The sequence below is a fragment of the Anolis carolinensis genome, unplaced genomic scaffold (genome assembly GCF_035594765.1).
Source record: "Anolis carolinensis isolate JA03-04 unplaced genomic scaffold, rAnoCar3.1.pri scaffold_9, whole genome shotgun sequence".
NCBI classification, from domain to species: Eukaryota; Metazoa; Chordata; class Lepidosauria; order Squamata; family Dactyloidae; genus Anolis; species Anolis carolinensis.
The window spans coordinates 5,624,685-5,642,166 of NW_026943820.1; the positions used below are offsets into that span (position 1 = coordinate 5,624,685).

The window sequence follows — 17,482 nt, forward strand, 5'->3', positions numbered from 1 at the left end:
CCAGTATGAAAACCCTTCAAATCCTTGAAGATGGTTGTCATGTTGCCTGGCAATCATCTCCTCTTCAGGTTAAACACTTCCGTCCTTTTGTCTTTCTTCTGAACACTTGATCTAATCCCATTTTTTCTATATTTTTTTAATTGCTCAGAAATCGGTGTTACTTCAGGTGGTACCATTACCCCTGGTTCCTACAATGCAGTTGATGGTGTAGTCTGAAATTGTATTGGGGCATTGCCACTGCAGCACCCCATACCTTCACGTTGAGCTTGTGATTGTTTTCCTCCTTTCAACATGTTCTGTTTTCAAGACAGGTGCCACCCATATTGTTTCTAATAAAGGATGTTTCCAGCATCTCCTTGCTTAAGTTTTTTTATGGCCAGTGGGGTCTTACCCAGGGAAAAGAAGCTTGCAGTAGGAACAGTGCACCAAGACAAAGGGAGGGAAGGAGTAAGGATTGAAAGGGCCAGTCTTTGTTACTGAGCGGGTTTCTCCATCTGGGAGCGTCTTGGGTCAGTGCGAGCCCTGAAGCTGCTGATGAGGTTGCAGCACTGTCTGATTTGAGGGCGATGGCTTGATTTGCTTTTAGATTCATTCTCCTAAGCTTTTGTGAAATAATCCCCTCCTACTCTGGGAGGTATTCGTGTAATTTAAGAGCGGCTGAGGGGGGACGGCTGAAGATGAGAAGTGGGGGATGTGGATGTTGCAAGGCAAAGCAGTAGTCCTTTGTAGCTCTCTCCTGTGAGCACATGGCTGTCTTTCCTGCTGGTCCCGTATTGCTTGTCTCTTTCTCTCTTTCCCCCAACAGTTTTCACTTAATATTGCACAAGAATGGCTTCTCTGGACTAAGGTTTCACTCACTTAATCTGATTTCCTTCTGCTCTCTGAAGATGACAAACTAGATAGACCACAAAAAGCAGACTGAGGGCAAAGGCAATTAAAATATGGTGGACTGGTTCTGAAAAAGAATGGTTCCACAAGGTTGCCAGATGACCCCAATTCTGTTTGAAAATCTGTGTTTCGTAGATGAGGATTGGCAGTAAGATTAGCTTGTGGTTTTAAAATAACTACAGTAAATTTTATTGCACCTTCCAAAAGAGTTGCTATGTTATACGTATGTATTTGCATCACCCTATTAATAATTAACAAAGACCTATGACTATTCTGATAAATCCAACCAATCTAAATCCAGTGTAATTTTCTGCATTCATATGTACTCCTGCATCAACTCACTGGACTTACCAACCCTACTAATATCTTTGTTTAGTTTTGTCCAAATCAGTTGTGGGGTATAAGGTAAAGTAAAAGATATAAGGACCTTTTCCTGATGTTTAGTAGTTTGTGAGTATGGAAGCAAAGCCAGGTAAATCTGTGTGCTCTGGGCAAATAGTTCTGCTAAGGAGGATCAAGAGAGGAGGCTGATCAGCCTCTGGGCTTGCCATCGCCTGGGCATTGTATGCCACATAGTGCTGGGGGAGGGGAATTAACAAAAAATAGAGGCTGCATTTGAAGAAGAAAAGGCACCAACCCAAAATGTGGATTCTGTACCTCTTTGGGGGCAAAAGTTGTGACGGGAGTAGTGCTAGTTGTGGGGAGAGAGCAGTACGATATGGTGTATGATTTCTCTTTTTTAGTCTTCTGTCCACAGTGGAATATGCTACCTAGGAGAAGGGGGTTGGAGTGGATAGCCTTTGTGGTCTCTTCCAACCGTATGGTTCTGCTGAAGGAGAGAGACTTACTCTTCTTCAGAATGGTCCCTGATCACTTCCAGTGTCAGGCCAGGAGAATCTGTGTGGTTATTTCTGTGCTCCTGAGTGGAATGCCTAGCCGCAGCAGGGCCAAAGTGTGCCGTAGCCATTTGTGTGGACTTTCCTCACCTGGCCATCACCGATCTCCCCGTGAATTCATCTGTCGATGCCCAGCTCTTGCTTGATGTCTCACTTCTGGAACGGAGGGAATGCTCTACCCCCCAAAATATTTAGTTAGCAGCTGTTCACTTAAGTGGAATTGACTTTTTATTGGCTTTTCTCTATACGACTGCCACCAGCGAAGGCCGTTTCCTCCTTTCCTCTTCTCCGCCTGTCAGTTCCCTCTACATTCCTATCGGCAGCCTTTAGCTCTGATCAATACTAACCACTGTGTAACAGCTCACGCACGGCTGCTTTAGTTTGCATCGATCAGAGTGCTCTTCCAACAGGTAGCTGGCTCTTTGAGGCAATGACTTGAGATAACTTCAGGCTAATTCGTTACAGAGGATTTGAAAGAGGCCCCATGCCCTGTTTCAGAGAGAAGCCAGGATATCAGAAACCCAAGAACAATGTGCCACTAGCTTGAAATTCTTCCCTTTCCAAAATGTCAGTATAATCCAAATCATTACATACACCATCAAGTATGGGAAACTGCCAGAAGTACAGTCTGGGGAAAATGGGGAAGACAAATGTTTATCAAGGTCAAAGAGATTGGAATTGAGACAACAAGGCCTGCAATTAATGATTCACTTTTCCAAGTAATTTAAAGATAAGTAAAGCAGGTGCAAAAGAAATGAGCCCATGGGAGGAATTTTGGCTTTTAAAAAGTGGTTCATGTTGGTATAATCTTTGTGAGAGCAGTGCCGCATTCAGGTACAGAGCTCTCGGTGTCATGGGCCTTGGAATTCATGTAACTAAGTTTTCAAGTTGTTCCTGCATTCTGGTTTAGTGAGGCATAGTTTTGCCTGCCTTGGATTTATGAACCTTATTTTTGCATATCTCAGTGGAATAGTATTAGACACATTCTCTAAAGGAATTTTTGGACTTTTGGCTTTTATGGAGATAACCCTTTGAACTTGGATTCCTTTTTTATATTTGCTTGCTTTTCAAATAGCCAGCTTTTATTATATTCTGCTTAATAAACTATTACATTGGATTATCTGAGCAGTGTGTGGTTTGTGGTGAAAAGAGACTTCAGGGCCCCAGTGCAACAGCCAGGTTGATTGGCGCAGGGATGCTGCTCTTACTCAGGCCTAGCTGCCAATCCTGTAGAGGTCCATCAACCTCGAAGCTCTGAAGACTCTTTCCTTCAGATGCTTTGCTGGCTGAGAAGTCAAGTAATTGAACCAGGGGATAATACTAGGCAGGATTTTCTCATGTCTGTATCCTTGTGGCCACAACCTCTGACTGTATACCTCTATCATAGAATAGCCCCCAGATGGCGTAGTGGACTAAGTGACTTGAAGGTTGGGTTGCTGACCTGAAATCTGCCAGGTTCGAATTCCATCCGGGGAGAGTGCGGATGAGCTCCCTCTATCAGCTCCAGCTCCATGCGGAGACATGAGAGAAGCCTCCCACAAGGATGGTAAAAACATCAAAAAACATCCAGGCATCCCCTGGGCAACGTCCTTGCAGACAGCCAATTCTCTCACTCCAGAAGCAACTCAAGTTGCTCCTGACACGAAAAAAAAAATAGAATAGGCACAAACTGCTAGTCTGTTTTCCAAATGATACCATGTTTTTGAGCAAAGAAGTCCTTTGCCTCCTGCTGCTTCCTTCCTAGACACTTGCAGTACAAATGAGCCCATTTTTCAACCCCATCAGTATTATCCTTCTGGGTGCCCACACAAGGCAGGGGTCCTGCTGGGCCCAAGTGCAAGTCTTTACTTCCATTTGCCTGGAAAAGGCTTCGTCCTCAAGCTCCACACCCCTCCAAGACATCCACCCTCACTTGTCTAGAGGGATAATTGAAATATCGCATATGTTTTGGTAACCAAGGTGACACGTAGGCATTATATTGTCCAATTTGGCAGGATGCCTGCGTGGACTTCCTTCGGGATGGAAGGCAGAGGGTGCTGCCATGGCATGAGGAATTGGGGGGTTGGGGTGACAAGCCAACTCAGCCTTGCCTTCTCCTCCTAGGATGGGACGACTCTCACCAAGGACCTGCCTGGAGAGATGTGCAGTCACTAAGGGCACATTTCATTTGTCAGCTGGACAATGGATGCAGAAACAATTTCTTCATCTTTGGTGCATTAGCCTCTACCAGAACTAAAGATGCTTTGACACAGTAAAGAGACTCATCTGAAAAATTCCCCTTGAAATTCACCAAAGAACCATTTTGCAGAAAGAATCCTCTGTGCCCATTCGGTCCTATTGGCCCTGTGTACCTTCCCTGGATCTTAAAGTCATATGAAAAGAAAGAGCCTAGAGAGGAACAGAAGGTCTCTGAGGAACATCAACAGGTAGGAAGCACCGTGGTGCCATTTTTATTTCTTCCCACTGGTTTTAAGATGTGTTGCTATATTTCTCATGTGGTATATTTCTATAGAAAGGCTATAGAGAAATGGCTTAAAGAAGCTTAGTAAGCTCAGCAGTTTGTGGGTACAAGGAGCCAGCTCTCTTGTATCCCTCTTGCAGCTTTGGCTTCCTGGGTGCTCAGCTTGCCACCTTTGACTGGCATGTCCTGCCACTTGCTTGAACCTCACCTCCGCCCTCCTGCAAGGAAAGGAAAGCACCAAGTAGCAAAATGACAACTTTAGAACCTTCTTACTTTGTCAACTTCAGCAAAAACAAAACTTAAGTTTGCAAACAAAATAAATCTCACTTCCTCTTCCTTTATTCCTTGTGGGGGTGTCAAAATTAGCAGCTTAACAGAGGCAATAGGTTGTTCACAGTGTTTGCCCCTTTCCCTGAGAGAATGCAGGCAAGTGATGTGGAACAATTCTGCCTTCAGCTGAACTAGTGATCCCTGTCCCTCCCAGTTGCCCTCTCCATCCTCTGTCGTTTCCAGCCCTGCTTTGCATGGGCTTTTATGGGCTCCTTTGTGGTTGGGACTCATGGGCAGTGGTTCTGTGCTTCTTTGGGTGGGGATGTTCTAGAGTTGAGCAAAGTGCTTTGGTGGGACCTTGACTCTCAACACTCAAGATGCAGATCTCCCATATGCCCTTCAGTTCAATTTTGTCAGCAACCATAGCAAGTATCTAGAAGCTTTTGTGGTCTTCATGTGTGTTGCTCTCTTGCTATCTTGTATTTATATTCCCTTGCTTCCTCTAATGCATATTTTGTTGGAGTCGCACAATTTTTGGGTTTTGTTTGGTGTTGTTGGGTGCCCTGTGAGCAAGCCTGTAGCCAGGGCCGCGAGTTAAGGATTCACCCCCCCTTGAAATGTTTCAGGTTAAAAGAAAACCTGGTTTACTCGTGCATTTTAGCTGGTTAACCAATTCATGAGTAAACCAGGTTTCCCTCTTCAAAGAGAATGCTAATCTATGAGGGGGAAGATTTTCCCCAAGGACAATTGTGCAGTGCTGTGGTGGATACCCTCAGGTTGACTTGATTGGAGCTCTATTTTTGGGTCATGCTGGCCTTTCATTTGTTTGCCACCCATGACAATCTGCAGCCCAGCAGAAGGTGGATTTGGAATTGGTTGGCTGACTGACCCAAAGGCGGCAGCGTTGCTTTTGTTTCTGGGGAGAAGTGACCAGCAGGGTGTTTCAGGACTCTGCCCCGGGACCACCCTTGCTTTTAGCCAAGGTGCTTCCAGCTGTTTGCCTAGAACGGTTTATTTCATGGGAAGGGGCTTGTGTAGTAATGGGCTTGGAAGGCTGAAGCACCTTATCCTTTCCATTTGTGGGTAATAAATGTGGGGATATTGCAAGGCCATCATAGTCATTTAATTCCCAAGAGGTCTTTCTTTGCACATGAGCACTGATTGTCAAGTAGCTGCCAGCCTCCCCCCCCCCATGCTTTGATCCATCCAGCACTCATTTCCTTGTGGGAGGGGGCTCGTTTCATCCTCTGACTTCCTCCCCCTTCCCAAGGGACACTGCCCACAATTGGTACTCTTTATTTTAATTATCTGATGATCCCTGGCTCTGGCAGCTCAGTTTCATCTCTGGTGGAGGATTCCTTTCACTGAGACATGAGAATAGCATTCCAGGGCCCCCCTCCTTAACATTTTGTGGCAGATCTATTGCATGTAGGCTTTGAATACACAAGGTCAAAAGCAGAACAGAATATTACTCAGAGAAAGAACTTTGTGACTTCACTCCACTCCAGCAAGATGCTTTGGGAAAAATTATGAAAAGCCTGTGAAGAAGGTGTGAAGACAGATCTCATTATATTCAACTCATCCAAATACGGATATTTGGATTTTAAATCTTAACAAGGCAATGAAGATGGTTTCAGGGGGTACAGTGGATTAATGTGATAAATTCAGGCGCTGTGGCATTTTAGCCCCAATTGCTCTGGATTGGGACTCTTCTCCCAAAGGGCCTTGTACTGGAGGGGATGCGCCTTGCGCAGGCTTCATTTAAACAGCACCCAAACAAACGATGTTCCATCTCCAACACACTGCAGAACAAACAGCTACAAGGTGGAAATGCAATATGCCAGAACCCTCCCCTCTGCCTACAAAGGCAGCAGCAGCAGCAATTGGCCAGGCTTTACTTCCCTGGGCCTCTGGGTTTCCTGTTGGAGGGACGGTGGCCTTGGTCACTGGGTGAAAGTGCAAGGGCTTCCCAGAGACACCAGGAGGCCTGGGGACTCATTTTGGTTTCTGGAAAGGAAGGAAGGAAGGAAGGTAGGTAGGTGCGGGAGAGAAGTCCTGCCTCCTGGCTGGCCCCCAGGGCTGACGACAGAGATGTTGTCCCTCCTTCGCTTGCCTGCCGGAAGCCATGGGAGGCGCCTCTTTTCCCAGGCATTGTGCAATTGGAGGGCCTGGTCAGCGGTGCTTCCTTAACAAGCCTTTCAGTGAGCCCTGCGCGTGATGCTCAGCCAATCCTGTGGCTCTGGCACAGACTTGCTTCTCATGCTCTTGGCTGCAGGCGGCTGAGAAACAGAGGAAGGCAGCCTCCAGAGCAGGCTGGCCTCCTTGCCCTGGGAGTTTTGAGGAAGGCAGGCCCCAGGTTGATCTGGGTCGACCAAGAGGACCACCTCTTTGGAACCCAGCCAGTGAGGGCTGCAGCTCTCTCTGACCTGTTCCCCCACCCCAATCCTAATTCAGACAGGATAAAGGGGCCTATCTTTTGGAAGGAATAAGGGAAGCAGCTACCTGGGACCAGGACCTTGCTTTGAGTCCTGAAATACTGCCTTTCCCACCAAGTTGTTCGATACGTCCCCAAGAGGCCCTTGTCTTTTAGTCCTTCAGGCAAAAGGGAGGAGGCAGATGTTGTTTCATTGCTTCTGGGATGCTGCCTATTGAGACAGCCAGCTCTTTTTGTTGAAGGGATGAGGAAAAGCCCCAGGCCTCAAAAGCCTCTTCCACTAAGACTAGGAAGAGCTCAGGATGGGAGCCTTTCAAAGGCCCAGAAAAGGCTAACAGGCAGGAAAGGCAACATTTCAGGGCATGTATTTATTCCGAGGGTATAAAGCAAGACTTCAACAGAAAATGCACAACTTTTCTTGGGAAAAGCAAGAAAGGGAGGGAGCCCTGGCAATGGAGAGCAGAGGTGGGGGCTAGGCTGCCGCTTGCTTCTCATTCGGCTGGATAGAAAGTACCAGATCAGAGCGCTGTGCGGTGGAGGGTCCTAGCTTTTCTGTGCTAGGCAAGTGTACATGCAATTTTTTTCCCTCTGTACTACGAATTGTTTGGCTTTTTAAAAAGTAGCAAGTGGCTTTTTATAAACCAAACCTGATTTGAAATACTAACCATAATGGCTTATTTAAAAGAATAAGACTAAAAGATGTATTTCAAAATACAAATTTATTAGATACACACTTACAAATGCCTGGCTTTGGGGTAAGAAATTTTTTACAATTACCAACCAGAACAAAGAAATTAGAAAAACGCATTCCTTGTCAATGTAACTGGTTTAAAACACTATCCCACATAGAAGGACAACAGAAAGAATTTGCATTTGACTCTACAACTGGCCTAAAAAGAGAAAATCAAGAGTGTTTTCCTCTTTCTGCTTCTCCTAGAATGAAAAACATTGTTTAGCCTGAGCATATCCCATCTGCTATGTATCTTCCGTTGCCAAACTCAGCAGGGACATTGCACCGCTTCCTTTTCTTTTCTGTATCGACTACCATGGAAGCCTCTACTGCTTTTGCTGGGGAAGCTCTTCATAATGTAGCTATGGTTATCACAGATTTTAGCCACAGGGATATTAACTCGGACAATTTCTAGGCAGCATTCAAACAGCCAGTTCTGGCCTTTGAAACCTTGGGACAGGATATCACTTTGGTAATACACCTCCTGAATGCCTTCCCTATTTGTGCTGGTCCTTCTTCATCCAGCTCCTTTCAAGTCCCCTTCCTCTTTTGCCAAGAGGCATATTCCAAGTGTGAACCATTGAAAAAAGGGCATCTTTTCCCTTCTCTGCTCCTGACATGCCATGAATTCCCCCTCTGTGGCTGCAGCTGAAATGTTTGTTTTTCTTAGGATGATAGCTGTAGCATATGCAATGGCTATTATGCTGCTCAGTCATTTAGTCGTCTCCGACTCTTCGTGACCTCATGGTTCAGAAAAGGCTATTATGGACTTTTTGAAAAATGCACTCAGAATTTGAATGTTCGTTTAAAGTCTTTGTTAAACCAATGTTAACAGGTTGAGATCTGCATGCTGGCAGGACTGGGCAAAGGAATGATGGAAAGGAAATCCCTTTGCTTGGTATAGAGAGTCACTCTAACAGTTCACCAGAACGATCACAAAGCCCCATGTTTATCCTGTTAGAAAATATCCTGAAATTCTGGTGCTTGATGAGTACAATGGGATGGCTGAGATTAGTTTGCCTATTGGACAATCTAGCTGTTCCCAAATTGGACGTTTGGTAATTATCACCGTAAGCAGGGAAAAAGTACAGTTTATCCAACAGAAAAATAAGGATGGGGAATCACATTTCTTTCAGTATAACACCACATGCCCCCTGCCAGGAGTGGCTTCGTATATGCTAAAATAAACACGAAGCTTTGAATTTTAGTCTTCCCAAAGAAATCTGAAGAGCAAAGTCAGGATGTCGCAGAAAAGACCTACAACCTTAGTCTCACCGAGAAAAGCAAGCTACAGAGCAACCTTCCAAGCAACACAAACCTCTAAAGGTAATCCGAATGGAAACCGATGCCCAGGATGCCAAACATAGCTCTGTACGGTAAAACACAGGAAGAAGGCTTGTTTAACATTTAGATGTTCTGGCTTCAGCATCATGATGAGCACAGGGTTCCCTGGAGTGCCTCCCCTCTCTTTTTTCTGAAAGAAAGACTGAGCCTGCCGGGGCACTTGCGGTGGACCTCTACATTTTAGCCTGGCCCATCAATGGCCCAGTCCATATGCTTCCCTATCACTCCCCTGCCCCTCAGGTCTAGCTCAGGCAAACATTGTGAGGCTAGAGAGGTGGGCTGCAGGGCCGAGGCTTTCTCAGCCCAGAGCAGGGGCCCTAGCCGCTTTGATATTCCCCCCATCCTGCTCAGCGAATAAGGACAACAGCCTTTGTAGGAGAAGGAAGCAGGCTGGCAATGCTCCTTGGGGGTGCAACTGCCAAAGGGAGCCCGAGTGCAGTGTTGGCAGGCCCTTATGCACAGGTCACTGGCCTGGCTTTTCAAGGCAGAAAGAGCAGAAAGCCTGGAGTAAACAGACGGTGCTGGAGTCACAACGTGCCTGGTCTTCCCTCTTACACACACATGCGCGCACACACACACATACCATCTGCAAAATGGAGGGCAAACTGTCCAGTGCTGACACAGCCTTTCACAAAACCTAGCCCGGCCTAGGAAGGCATATCACACACCAAGAAGATTGGGCAAATGTTGATGTCGGAGCAGCCCATGGAATGGCAGGCTCCTGAGGCAAAACACCAGAGACTCCTGAGACACATGAACCCCCTTCTCCTTGCCCAGCACCCGGTAGGGAATCTGCCTGCCAATGGGGGGGCCTGAATATCATCCACATTTGTTCAAGATTCACGCCTTCCCAATGGGTTGCATGCTTATTTTCCATACTTGTACTGAAACTGGTAGCCTTGATCTAAGCTTCAAAAGGCTCCAGAGAGCGAGATGTACATACGTGTAGCTTGGTGTCTGCAGTCCTCCAGCTGTCAACATCTGGTCTCGGTATTCTGCCTGGCATCAGGTTAATGAAGGCTATTAAGCGTTTCCGTGCCAGTCCCCAAATGATCCAAGCTGCCTGTCCAGAAGGGAGTGGAAGCAGGGCCGAGGGGAATATCAGGAGTCCCAGGGTGCAAGCCATCCTTCCAGCCGAAGAGGAGGCCCCGCTCCGCAAGTTCCAGGCTCAGCAATGTAGAAGAGGCCTTTCTTCGCCTGAGGTTGTGGTGTGGAAGGCGCCTTTGTCCGGAAGGAAAAAAATCACATCTTGGACAGTCAAAATAGGGGCACTTTCATCTTCTATACTCAGGTGTAAATTAAATTTCTGTTGTCCTTAATTTTGGAACCAAAGTGCAAACCTTCTCTGATGCATCATTCACTACATTTATTAGAATAAAATTGAAATTGACAGCAACACAGTAAGGAAACAGCAAGGATCCTTAACCCACAAACGGTGTGAAATAACCAGAGCATCTTATGCATATTCTTTGCCCAGGAACAAATGACTAGCTATTTGTATCAGTGATCATTTTTACAAGAATTAAAATGTTAGCCGGTTAAAAGAACGCTTTCCTTACATTAATATTTAATAGACTTGCTGCTCCAAAAAAAGAATATGGGAGACATCTTGAACTCTTTGTATTTGATCGTTCTTAGCAATGCAGCCGGCAAAAACACAGGCTACAGCCCATCATTGCCCTGGGACTGGTTTTGAATGGTCTTTGGGAACATAAGCCCTTCCTCGGCAAGGGCAGACTGCATCGGCCTTCCTCCCAGTTCCCCAACCTCGGGCCATTCTCTACCGTTACTAGTGAATGGTAACCTCCCCGTTCTGTAAGCATTTATGTGCATGCGAGGTTCAAATAATCTTCCTGCTCATGTTCAAGACAGAGCAGGTTTAAGACAGTTTCCTGCCCAAAAAGAGCAATGGAATGGCCCTCTTTCACCCAGCCCAGCTTTTTCCCGGTCTCAAGAAAGCGTTTACTTGCCCACCGATGACTGCGGCCCTCGAGCTCTTCTGAGCCGGGAAGCGCTGCTGGCAACGGGCCCCTTGGGTCTCTTCGGCGGATGCGCCTCCTTTCCTGCCGGTCTGCTTCCAGGAAAAAGGTCCCCAGGTGTAAACACGGCCAGGGCCTTGGAGGACGGAGGGGCCGTGCAATCAGCCTCCGAAGCGCCATTCAGCCAGCGCGGGTCCCCTCCGGCCCCGGCCGCCCACCTCCAGGGGGAAAGGCCCAGGGCCAGGAGGAGGGGGCTCGGGAGTTGCCTCGATGGGCCCTCGCCCCGTGGCAGTGGCCGCAGCGCCAGGCAGAGGATGCAGGCCTCCCGGGGAGAGTCGCCTGCCCAGCCTGCGACTTTCCCTGGCCCGGCCTGGCTGAGGGAGGGGTCTTCCAGCAGGAGAAGACGTCTCCAGGCAAGAAGGCAGGCAGGCAGGCGATCCCAAGGAGGTTGAAAAGTCGCCCCTCTTCCTGGAGGCCGGGACCCCGAGCCTCCCTGGAGCCGGGCGGCCGCTTCCTTTTCAGGCCTGTTCCAAGCCAGGGCTCCCGGCGAAGCTCCCGGCCCCTCTCGGCTTCCCTCCTGGCAGGGATCGGGACCGGAGCCGCGGCCAAGTTGGTCTCCGCCGCCTCCTTTTGCCGAGCGGCAACTTTCCCGGCAACTTCCCGCCGCCAGAGTCCGGTCCCGTGGCCGAGGAGGAGGAGGGAGGCGAGGAAGGAGGGAGGGAGGCAGGGAAGGGGGAGGCGGGGCGGAGCGGGAGGCCGCTGGAATGCGCGAGGGGGGGCTGCGAACCCCTCTCCCTCCCCCTCCCCCTCCCTCGCGGCGGCGCTTCCTCCCCGCCTCCTCCCCCCTCCCTCCCTCCGCGGCCGCCGCCTGGGCTGAATCTTATTGATCCAGAAGGTGGCTAATTAGCCCTTCCCGTCGTGCCTGGGTAATGAGGCACATGCGCACTGCACTAATCAGCCATTTTTTGCAGGAAACTAATTAGCAGAATAAAGATCCAAAGAGTTTGCTCCCCTCCCGGTCGCAGAGCCGCGCGCCGGCGCTTCCTCCTCCTCCTCCGGCCGCCCCGAGACGCCCGAGACCGGACCCGGACCGCGCCGGAGCCCTGCCCTCGCCTCCGCCGCCCGCCCGCCTCCCCTCCCTCCCTCCCTTCCTCCCTCCCGGCCACGCCGACGATGCCGCTGCTGCCGCGGCTGCTCCTGGGCGGCGGCGGTAGCGGCAGGAGCACCGGCAGCAGCAGCAGCGGAGGAGGAGGAGGAGGCGGCGGAGGAGAAGGAGGGAGAGGCGCCAGGGCTCCGGCCACCGCCGCCGCCGCTCCTCCTCGGCTCTTCCCCGCCTCCGCCTCGTCCCGAAGCCGCCAAAGCCAAAGCCGCCTCGGAGCGCGCCGTTCCCGCAGCCTTCATGGGATCTGTGGCTTCCCCGCCGCCGCCCCCCGGGATTAAGCGCCTCGCCGCCGGAGTCGCAGCCCAAGACAACAACGCCAACGCCGCCGCCGGAGGGGCCGAGGAGGAGGACGAGGAGGACGCCAACGCCCGCCAGCGCCGCCGCCGCGTAAGTGGCAACTTTGCATCGGGAGGGGGGGGGGGGCTCCCGCCTCGCAACTCTCACTGCTGCCCCCCCCCCCCCGCAGGAGCCCCGGGGCAGGAGCAGGAGGGCGCAGGGAGCGAGGCCAGGGCGGAAGGGGATCCGGCAGGCAGGCAGATGAATCGCCCGGCCATCTGCATAATCGATAGGGCGGGAAAGGGCTCGGGAGGGGGGGCGAGGCCGGCCACGGGGCGAGAGGCCCTGCCCTGCCCGGCCCTGGCTCTCGGGGCGGCGGACGCAGCTCCCCTTTGGCCTCCCCCTCTCTCTCCCTTCCTCCTCTTCTTTCCTTCCCGGGTACGGTTTGCCTTCCTTCCGCCTCTGGCTGCAAAGCCATTCGGGATCTGCGGGACCCAGCGAACTTGCCGGCGGGCAGGCGAGCGGGGCAGGAGAGCCAAGGGGAGGGAGGGAAAAGAAGGAAGGCAGGAAGGAAGGGCTGCCCTCTTCCTCTCTGCCCCGCTCTGTTTCCCCTCCGGGCCCCGCACAACATCCTCCTCCTCCTCCTCTTGCTGGCGCTTTCGCTTGGGAGCCCTGTGGGCAGCGGGCGGTGGTTTGCAGTTACACAAGATGTTATCGCGCTGGAAATCGCGAAATCCTGGCCCTGGTTAATGATTGACAGTCCCGGGAGCAGCAGCAGCAGCATCCAAGATTGGGGCTGGGAGGGCCAAGGCGCCGCCAACCCGACCCTGACCTGGTGGTAGCCTCCCCTGTCCGCCCGCCCCTGCGCTCTGGGTGCTCTGCATGTGGCGGGGGTCTGGGCCTCTGGGCAGGGGGTCTTTGGCGGGACAGTCCTCTGCGCCCCTTTTCTCCCAGGAAGCCCCCTCCCTGCCAGCGCTTCTGAGAGGCCGCAGCTGTGGTCTGGATTTCCTGGTCAAAGAACAGTGACAGTGAGGCCTGTGTGGCCACGCTGCTTCTTGTTGTTATTTTTTTTTTTTGCTTGCTTGCTTCTCAACATGTTGTTTGTATTGCCTAGAGCAATACATACAGTACCATAGTGCAAGAGTATAAAAGTGCTACACGGAACAATCGGCCGACACGGACCTCCCCTTGCTGTTGTTGCTTTTATTAATAGTGATGCCTGGGAAGCTCGGCCATAGCCGCCCGACCGCCTGCTCCCATCAAAACTGGCGACTGAGCTGGGCCTTTGGGGACCCGGGATGGCACAGTGGCAAGGCAACAGGGTCCGTCCTGGCCTTTCGACTCCCTGTCTGCAAAGCGTGGCCTCATCTGGCTGTAGTTTTCTCAGGCTGAACGTCAGCATTTGTTGAGGAGGCAGGTCGCTTGCTCCTGAGAACTATTGGCAAGTGTATTTTGCTCCGGGTCCCTTCTAAATGGGTCTCTAGTTTGTGGCCGCTGCTTCCTTTCCGGCTCAGGGTGCTGTGTCTCCCTGCCTTTTAATCTGGAGGGTGGGGGCTCTGTGATTGCAAGGTCCAGCCTGGATCCATTCCCTGATCTCTGTGGCCTGCTCTGGTGCTGGGAGGGGGGGAGACAGAAGGCCTTGAGTTCCACTTGCACTTTCCCTCTTCCTCTTCCATGCCCTTCTCTCTTGTCCCTTCTCTGTCCTCCGCCTTTTAAAGTTCTAAAGACAACTTCAATTCACTTGCAAATCCGCAGCTGGCATTAGCGGAGCACCCGCTGTGAGAAGAAGGAAAGTGTTTCAGGGCTCCCCCCCCCCTCCAATACACAGACACTCTCTCTCCATTTCTGCTCCTTGTTTGTAGTTGAACCAGAGTGCATGTTCTCTCCTCTCCTTGCGTTTTTCCTCAGAGAGCCAAGCCAACTCACAGGCTCAGCCCATTCTGTGGTCAGCAAAGGGAGAAATGCTGGGGAAATGCCGGGGAGGCAGGCAGGCGGAGAAGGAGGCTTTGTTTTGGTTTCTTAAAAGCCAGTGCTGCCGCCACCCGTAGAACCAGGCAGTTGGAAAAGCTGCCGCCGCCGCCGAAAGAGAGCCGCTTGGAGGTTTGCTGGGCTCTTCTGTAGCTGAGCAGAAAGTGAAGTGGCCTTGACATTTGGCTGGATGGGGAAGCCCCAGGTCACTTGCCATGGCAGTCGCCTTTTGTTCCTGGCAACTGAGCTAAGGTGCCTTTCAGCCTCGCCAAAGAGGAGGAGGCTTCCATGTGGATGCCGCTTTCTTGTGCTTATTGTCAGGACACATTGAGGAGGGAGCCACTTGGTGTAGGATCAAAGGCAGGGACCTTTGTACAGCCTTTTTAAAACTTCCTTTTTCTGTCTGGTCTACAAGCACACACACACACAGAGCCCCATGGCTGGCCTTCTGCATTGAGGGAGGTGAATGGAAGGGGTTCCCAGGAGCTGAGCGGGAGCAAGCAGGTGCCCCAACTGAACTCTGCCATCGCCGCCACCAGATTTGAGATTTTTTTAAAATGAGGAATGTGTTGCATTACAGAGGCACGAACAGAGTTGTGTCCTAACTTGATTTAGAAATGCTGGGTAGTGTCTCTTTCAGTGCAGTAATCCCCTCTGTGTTCATGTGTCCCCTGCTCCGTTGTCTTGGGATTGGCACTGGGAATACAACATGGCAGCTGTATTATTCTTATGGGAGATTTTCTGGTATGGGGGCTCTGCTCAAACTTGAGCCCAAATTGGTGCTTCTTTTGGGAAGACAGCTTGGGAAGAACATTTCGATCTCATTGATTTCACAATGGCAACAAAGCGGGCAGTCGCACGAGTGCCACGGCCGGAGCAGCTCTCACAATGCTCCCCGAACAAAGCAGCAGTGGACTGTCTCTTTCGGTGTCAGGCTTCCTTTGGGCTGATTGCTGGCGGGAATCTTTTCCCGTGGCTCCCCTTTGTGCCGTGAATTCTGTTAGGGCCAGGGCATGACTCCAGGTACCTGTCGGGCAGCACTGCTATTTTGAACACATTGAGTGCAAATTAAGAGAAACCTCCAGACTCACAGGAAACGGGCTTCTCTCTCTTCTTCTGCCTTTTTGAAGTATCCTCTTTATTCCTGATGTCTCAACTTATGCTGCACTTTTGTGAAACAATTGCAAGGAAGCCTCTTTTCAGCCTCGTATTGTGGTTTGGACAGAGCCGTTGTGAGCGGCTGTCTGGAAAATATGCGCATTGTGTATTGCCGGAGTGGGCTTCATTCCACTGGCCGTCAGGAAGAGTGCCTTCAGGAAGAGTGCCTACGCAGAGGGTGCCCAGCATTAGCCAGGCTTTTATGTCCTTTTAAAAAGACAAAATGCAGCAGCAGTATAAGGATAAGAAGAGGCACGCTCAGCTCCCCCAGAAATAAAACTGGTGCAAATTCAATAAAATAATTCAGATTGAATCACCCTTATCTGAAGCGCTTGGGGCCAGAAGTTTTTTGGATTTGGTAATTTTTCAAATGTTGGTATACCTGCATTTCCATAGATTTACAATATGAGCTATCTTGGAAATGAGGCTCAAGTTTGCGTGTTTATGTGCATATATACGCATATACATAGCATTAATATAAATTAAATAATAAAAATAATAACGTTAGTAACATTATGGTTGAAATAGGGCAAGTTGTTCCACAACCCTGGGCAAGCATGGCTTGAGAAGAGACCAGCCGAGGGACCTTTCCAAGAAAAGCAGAGGCTCCTTGTCGCCGACCGGGAAGGAAAGGGGTGGCCTGACCTTCCTTCATGCCCAGATCAGCAAGGAGTCAGAGGAGTTCTTGGTGGCATTTGCTGTGGAAACAAGGCCTCGACCCCAGGGACACTTTGCTGGGAGTTCCACAACAAAAGATATCTGTGGGTGAAGTGCTTGCCTCTTCAACTGAACTCATAGCTAAAAGAACAACGGAAGTGCAAACTCAGGAGCATCATTGGATAAATAATTGGTGCAGTGAGTACATAGTCTCCTCTGGCCTCTTTTTTCCCCACTGTTGGAGCTGGAGAGGTCTGCTTTCTAGGAGAGAAGCCAGGCCACGGCTGTTGTCGCCGGAGGACCTGCTTGCCAGGAAGGCACCTTGCAGGCCCCCACTACTACGGTCTACAGCTCCCGATGTCTGTCGACTGTTCTCTGGATGTGCTCTTGAACCAGGAAACTGGACTGGTTGGCTTCTAAGTTCCCCCTGTAATCTGTGGTTTTGATCTGCTGTTTGGCCATGTCATCAAGCTACAAAAAACTCCTTGTTGCTAAAGAGGAAGGCAGCACCATTTGGGTTCACATGAACCCCGGCTCTCTGCTTCTACTCTAGAGCGGGTAAAGAGCACATGTGGCTCTTGGACGTGGCAGCTGCCTTTGGGAAGCCGTTTCTTCATTTCTTCCATTTAAATGTTGGTTTTCTCTAAGATGAAAGTCTCCCCCCCCCCCCCCCCCCCCCGCTGCAGTTTTTACAACCATAGACCCTTAGACTACTGCTCCTTCCCTAAATGGTTCCTGCTGTGACCTGGTCAGTCATTCAAGCCCAGGCCAGATAATCTTGTTCTGTTGGAGCATGCTTCACAGCATGCTCTCCTTTCTTTTGCTGCCCTAGGGTACCTGGAGCATTTTTTCAAAATCTCTCTGGGAAGGGGATGGTAGGACTCCATTGACTGCCGTGCATCTGCCTCTGCAGCTTAAGGTGGAAAACAGCTGCTTTTTTGAAATCCTGAACCAACTGTGGGAGAACATCTGGGGGGCCATCCTGTTCCTGAAGACAGATGCTTTACTGCTACTCTTTCTTTTTGTCAAGTCATTGCTTATTCCCCTTTGTTGAGCATTATTGCATCATTGTATTGAGTGTGTCGTGTGATTGATCCTGTATTGTTATTATTGCTCATAGTCTTAATGAATAAATTTTGAAGAGAAGCAACCACATTGCCAAGGTACAGATGCACGCTGCAAAGAGTAGTCTGTCAGGGTAGAAGGACGTGGATGGAGGAGAATGTGCCATGGGTGTTGCTGAAAGGAGCATGGCAGGA

The 17,482-nt window shown here is 50.3% G+C and overlaps 1 protein-coding gene across 3 annotated transcripts in view; it reads left to right on the top strand.

Moving 5' to 3' along the window:
- The window catches only part of zfhx3 (zinc finger homeobox 3), a 124,622-nt gene that overhangs the window by 26,908 nt on the left and 80,232 nt on the right, over nucleotides 1–17,482 (top strand). For 2 of the 3 annotated variants that reach the window (XM_062961776.1, XM_062961777.1), the window contains exon 1: nucleotides 11,882–12,551. The gene's annotated coding sequence lies outside the window, so the exon portion shown is untranslated. Of the gene's footprint in view, nucleotides 1–3,887; nucleotides 4,211–11,881; nucleotides 12,552–17,482 lie in introns of those variants that run through there. The other variant, XM_008120614.3, reaches the window with a different exon arrangement.